At 50.0% G+C, this 6594-nt stretch overlaps 1 protein-coding gene across 3 annotated transcripts in view; it reads left to right on the top strand.

The window, feature by feature from the left end:
• The window catches only part of IGF1R (insulin like growth factor 1 receptor), a 342034-nt gene that overhangs the window by 327596 nt on the left and 7844 nt on the right, over positions 1 to 6594 (top strand). The window lies entirely within an intron of this gene.

The following is a 6594-nucleotide window of genomic DNA, read 5'->3' on the forward strand; positions in this document are numbered from 1 at the left end:
CACTGAGGAATTGTTGGGCTCCTTTTATGTGTACGTAGGAGGTACCCAGATGCACCCACCTGTCCGTCTTTCCATCTGCTCATCCCGTGCACCTTGAGTGAGCACCAGCTTGTGCTGGGCCCCATCATGGTGGGATGGCTTACAGACGTGAATCCAACATGCATGTCGTATGGGTACGAGAGAAACTGAGCCCAGCAGTCATGGAAGCTCTGCTCATTTGGTCTCTCAGTTTCTGTGGGTCAGGAACAGAAGTGTTGGGTCCTCATCTCAGGATCTTACCAGGCAGAAACCAAGGTGTCAGCTGGGGCTGTGATCTCCTCTGAGGCTCAGGTTCCTCTTCTAAGCTCATTAAGGCTATTGGCAGAGTTTGTTTCGTGGTGGTGGTGTAGGACTGAGGTCCCAGTTTCTTACTGGGTGTCAGCCCGGGATGACTATCAGCTCCTAGAGGCCCTCCACATTCCCTGCTCCATGGGCCCTCTCACCACCCAGCAGCTTAATTCTTCAAGGCCAGCAGCAGACAGCAACTCTGCTGCTTTTCTAGTTTGTTTTTTTTTTAACCTGGTTAAGTCAGATCTACACAGGATAATTGCCCTTTTCATTAATTTAAAGTTAACCGATTATAGGAGTGAAATCCCATCATGTGCACAAGTCCCAGCCACAGTGAAGAGGGGCAGTTTATACAGGGTGTATAACCCGGGGTGGGAAGCTTCATGGCCAGCTTAGAATTCTGACTACCACTGTCCAGGAAGCAGAAACCAGTATTCTATTAACAAATTATAGTTTGGGATTTTTCCAAAGCCCCTTGAGGGTTGCTACCAAGACAGAATCCGGGAGCACAAGTTGAGGTAGTGGGCCTTGTTCTCCTCATTCTGGCTGTGATGTTGGATGGTATACTGGGTGGGGAAGACTGGGCAGAGCACCCCTGGGCTTCATTTTCATTAGCTGCTGCTTCTGAACCTTTGTGCAGCTGAAGCCTGCTCCCATCCCATAGAGGATGAAGCCCAGGGGTGCTAGGTTTCCTGTATCCCTCATCAAAGGGACTTCCCAGTACTGCCTCTTTAGCACACCTGGACCCAACATTGGAAGAGACTTAAAAGGCACTTAAAAAATGTATCTTCTCGCCCAGGATAGAAATTCTCCATCTCGTCACCTGTTATTGCAGCAAATTACCTCAAAGGGTAATAGCTTAAAACAACATCAGTTTCACAGCATTTCTGAGGCTCGGAAATGTGGGAACAGATTAGCCTGTGGTTCTGGCTCGGAGTCTGTCATGAGTTTTCCCTCTGGATGACCAGCCAGGAATGGTTCCCCTGAAGGCCTGCCTGAGGCTGGCTGGGCACCTCAGTTCCACACAGACCTCTCCGTGGTGCCCCTGGAGTGTCCTCAAGACGTGGTACCTGGCGTCCGTGAGAGCAGGGGTGGCAAACCTTCTCACTAAAGGGCCAGATAGTAAATATTTCGGGCTTTGAGGGCCACACAGCCTCTGCTGCAACTACAGGATTCTGCTGATGTAGCTCCAAAGCAGCAAAAAGGAACATGGCCAGGCTCCAGTGAAATTTTAATTTTGGATACTGAGATCTGCATTTCAGCTAATTTTTATGTGCCACAAAGTATTATTCTTCTTTTGATATTTGTTCAACCATTTAAAAATGTAAAAATCATTCGTAGCTCACAGGCCTTACAAAAACAGGGTTTGGCTTGCAGGCCCATTGTTTGCCTCCCCCTGCCCTAGAGTAAGTGAGCCAGGAACCAAGCAGAAGCCCTGGTGCCTTTGATGGCTTAGCCTGGGAAGTCCAACTCCATCGTTCCCACACTGCCCATGGCCTACTCGGTCAGCCCAGTTCCACTAGAGGGAGGACAGAGGTGAGGACCTGTGGGGGTCATGGAGGCCAGCGGCCATACCCCCGTTCCCCCATTCCCCTCACCGGTGACCACTGTCTTCTTAGTGGCAAACTCTTCCTGGGAGATAATGTATAAGTAATGGAGTGTGAGGACAGTGCCCACTGAATTTGCATAAAGGTGTACAGAGCGAGAACAGGGGTTAATACTAGGACCTGTGGTGTTGGAGCAAGCAGAGAGCCAGCTGGAGAAGGCAGGTGTGAGTTTTGTTCTTGTGGTTTGGGCATGGTGGGGAAAGAGGTATCACCTTTATGCCTTCTCTTTTGAAGTGGATCAACTTTTGTCTCTGTGAAACTCATGGGCTTTCTGATTTTGATCTGCCCCCAGGTGACTGGTGGTTTACTATTAATCTAATATGCCTGGGAAGCAGCCCACCTGCCATGGGAAAGGCGGGGGACTTCCTGTTCCCAGCATAAGGTGACAAGGAAACTGACACGGAGAGGTTCCTCTTAGATATTGAATGAATTCCATGAATTGAGGAGGCATTGCTGCTTTGCCATCCGGAACCCCCTTGGTAAATTTTCCTCTCTTCTAAGAAAAGAACAGAATGAAAGGAGGCAAGTTGGTTTCATAGGGAGTGTCCATGTTGTCCTTCTGAATTTATTGATGAGTGTAGGTAGAAGAAGTGTACCAGGAAAGAAAGGTTCTTTTGTTACAAGAAATGAAAGAATGTACTATGTTTATCCCAGAGAGAGGAAACTTGGCTGACATGGCGGGGGTTGCCTGAATCACCTGCTGGGGTTTTAGGTGGGAGAGAATCAGCGTCCGCTGTGCAGTTCCAGGGGACTGAACAGAGACCCTTCGGGAACCGTGGGAGGAGAGGGAGGTGAAGTGCTGCAAGTGACACAGGTTACCTTGGGAGTCCCATTCAGGCACAGTGTCCAGGCTTTAGATCAAAAGCTCCATAGTCCAAGCCACAGAGTATTCAGATCTATGAGCTTCATTGCCATGACTCAGTTTGAATTAATTTAGCACATATCATAAGATCAGATTCAGGCTGTGGTTTACTGGTGGAGCCAGTATTTAACCTGATGACAAAGCCCATCCTTGACCCTCTCTTACACTCAGATCGCGACGCTTACACCACAGGTGCTGTTGAGCCCTCAGGGGTACATGTTTACTGCTAAAGTCATGAAGATGAGTAAGGAGTGGTCCCAGCTGTCACAAAGTCTGGCGGTGACATAAAAAGAACTGGCTTTAATGCTGTGGGATAAGGGCTGGAGCTGAGGTGTGAACTAAGCCCTACAGACTCTGCAGAGAAGCCAGTTGTTCTGCTGGTCACACTGCCACAGCTCCACATGACTCTCACCAGGGAAGTCTTCAGGATGCAGGGCTCAGGAAAGAGTGGCCCTTTTTTTTTTTTTTTTTTTTAAGCCCAAAGAGACATCAGCTCATAGACAAGCCTGAAACAAACTCAGAAGAATCTGATAGTCTTTGTAGCTCTCAAAACATGGTTTCTCCTGTGGCTGATTAAAACCCCCACGTTGCTGGGATTCCTGGCTGGTTCTGCAGGAATCAAGTGATTGGGTAGAGTCCAAACAGGCAGGAATGGCCGCTTCTGCCCAGCGAGCCCTTGGATGGGCTTTCCCATGGGAAACAGGCCTGCAGTCCAACACTGCCCAGAGAGAGGGCAATGCAGAGTAGGGGTCAGGAAGGCTCTGCTGCCTGCTGCCATTACTGGCTGAGAAGTGGTCTAGAAGAAGACCCCAGCTATTCAAGCTGCCAGGAGGCTGTGGGGGCAGAGCCCACGTGGCCCCGTCAGGTCCTTTCTGGAATCAGGTCTCATTCTGGGGGTGTCATCACTTGGATGGAAGCTGTGCTCATGCTTGGCTGTGGCAGTGCTCTCACCCTGAGCCTCCCAGGTGCATCCTAGCTTGTGGACATCTTGACACAGATCACAACTTGTCCAGTTCACCAGAGCAGCAGAGAGCACAGGGCAAGCAGTGTGTGAATATGGAGGCACTGCTGCGTGTTTTGGATGGGGGGGGGGGGCGTGCAGTTGTCCCCCTTTCCAGTCACCCCTGACCATCACCAGCCTCCTGAGGTCACAGAAGTCTCACATTAGGACACTTCACAGTTGGAGCAGGAGTTCTCCAACTTCTTGTTCCTGCCCCAGGTGAAAGACTGTGTGCACGTTCCCCTAAATCCAGGGAACAGTCTGGTAAGAGACCACTTCTGTCTAGTGTGGAAAGGGCTCAGGGCTCGGCAGAGCTTAAAAAGTGTGCTTTTTTAAAGAGTTTTATCAGGTCGTAAATCCTTCCAGAGTCTACTGGAAAGTTTTCTTTTGAGATAGTATAAACAAGGTCTTGAATCCCACAGAGTAAAACAAACTTCCTTTTATGGGAAGCACTGGAAGGGCCGTGAATCTGGAATGGTTTAAAAGCGGCGTCACATGACTGGTTTGTGCTGATGTCACTGCCTCACTGCCCTGCTGGGGGCACCTCCTCAGTGCCCCTGGCCACGGGGGCACAGGGCCAGGGTACATCACATGGTCTTGGCCCTGCCTGAGCTACTATTCAGGGCTAAGTCAGTCAGCCAGAGAGGAAATCGCAGCAGAGCAATAGAGATGGAATTCATGTATTTATGGCCCGTTTAACAAAAATGGTTTTTCGTCCTTTTAATTAGGAAGCGATGGGGGAGGGGATGGGAAGGCAGGCTTGTTTACCAGCTGACCAGAGGGGATGTGACAAACTAGCTGCTGATTTATCAGTGCAAACCCCGGACTCCTGGTGGGTTCAGGGTTTCTTGTTTACATCGAGAGAAATTTTATTTTCTGGGGTAGATGGCAGTCAAAGTGTAGAAAATGGAGCCACATTGTTCTTAGGCTCCAGCCCTCACTAGTTTTGTAACCTTGGATAAATTATTTGATCTCTTGATGCCTTCGTTTCCTCATCTCTAAAACTGGCGTGATAAGAGCACCCACTTCACAGATTTGTGAGGACTGAAGTTGTTCACACACGAAGCACTCCCTGCCTGACGGAGGAAGTACCAGCTCCCGCTACAGTTAACGAGTGTTCGCTCCCACCCCTGTTGCTAGCAGTTGTGCTGTAGGTGTAGGTAGTGTAGTTGGAGGGAAATAAAACTAGTCAGCCTTTGCGTTTTGACTTCTTTTACCTCTAGAGAAGGGGCCAGCAAACTTTTTCTGTAAAGGGCCAGAGAGTAAATATCTCAGGCTCATCGGCCAGGCCATAGGGTCTCTGTTGCAGCTGCTTGTTTGGCCCTGGTGGCAAGAAAACAGTCATCGATGGTATGTAAACAAATTTGTTTTGGCTCTGTCCCCCCAAAAGTTGATATACAAAAACAGGCGGTGAGATGGTCTTGGCCCGACCCCTACTTTAGAACATGGAATTCTGGGTGGATCTCCCACATCCCCATTCCCACCTCCCCTTGAGGTTAGGTGCTCCTCCATCTGGCCATACCTGGCCCCTCCCCACGTCTTCCATGGGAGTGTGGTCGGTCGACGTAGGAGTGTTCCTGTTTCCAGGCCAGCTTCCATTCCCAGTGGCCTCTGTCACATCACATTCCCCACCTTGGAATGTGAGCAGGAGGTCTCGTGGTCAGGGGATCAGTGTGATGCCAGTTTGGGGGCTTAGAGCTTCCTGCACATGGGGCGTTCCATTTGGCCATTTTTATTGAAAAGTGTCTCTTTAGCCAGAATTTTTAAAACAAAACAAAGACTAAAATTTCCTGTTGAGAACAGAGGTGGAAGGGAAGGCTCTTTGGTTTTCAGCTCACACGAGAGAGGGCCACTGGCTGGTCCCTCCCTGAAACCACAGCTTCCTCTGTGCTCCATGGCCAGCCTGGATGTTTGCTTGTTCACCTTCCTTTTTGCCTCAAAAGTCTGATTAGCTGGTCTTTCTGTGTTCTGGGTTAATGAGAAGCTTCCTTCCTCTCGCAACCCTTCAGAACTCTCATCAAAGCCCAGGCCTCTCCTGGGTCAGGGCCGCTGGCCACACTCTCAACAGCCTTCCTCCTCTCTTCTTCCACGCTTGGCCTCCTGCTCTCACGAGGGGCGCAGTCCCGTGGCCGGAAGACTCCCTCCTGGCCCACGTGCCCCTGTGAGGGCTGCCCAGAGGTGAGCTGCCTGAGCGCGGCCTGGCCTGGGTGGTGAGACTGAGGCGTAGCACCAGCTTCGGGCTCTGGCCTCTTATCTGTCACTGGCATGTGTAGAGGACTGTTCCCCACTGTTCCCCATCACTGGCTTGTTGGAATCTGGCTTCAGGTCTGCGTTAGGACTCTTAACCATTAGCATCAGTGGACGAGAGGCCTGGGGTTCTGTGCTGGGGGCGTGCAGCCAGCAGCCTTAGCCCTCAGGGGCTATGTCGAGACAGGCAACGTGGACTGTGAACTCCTGTTTGCAACCATGCCACTTCATAATGTCTGCTTTCTCAAGTTCTCTGCCAATGGTACCCCTGCTGCCAGAAGGAAGCTTAGAAATAGTATAGGTGGGACTGAAAGAGAGACCACTGTCAGGAAAGCTGTGATCTCTCGTTAGCCTTGTTAGTGAGAACCCTGGGGTTTCCTACATTCTGATTCTTAAAATAATATTTGTATCAGTGGCTGCAAAAGATGCTTCAAAGAGAAAGCTAGTTATTTTTATTTCTTAATACTGTCATAAATAATACATGTAATGGTGGATTCTGTGTGAACTGAGACTTGTCCTCAGGAAGTGAGAGAGTGGGATTTCTGGTGGGT

This window comes from Choloepus didactylus, chromosome 4 (genome assembly GCF_015220235.1).
Source record: "Choloepus didactylus isolate mChoDid1 chromosome 4, mChoDid1.pri, whole genome shotgun sequence".
NCBI lineage: Eukaryota > Metazoa > Chordata > Mammalia > Pilosa > Megalonychidae > Choloepus > Choloepus didactylus.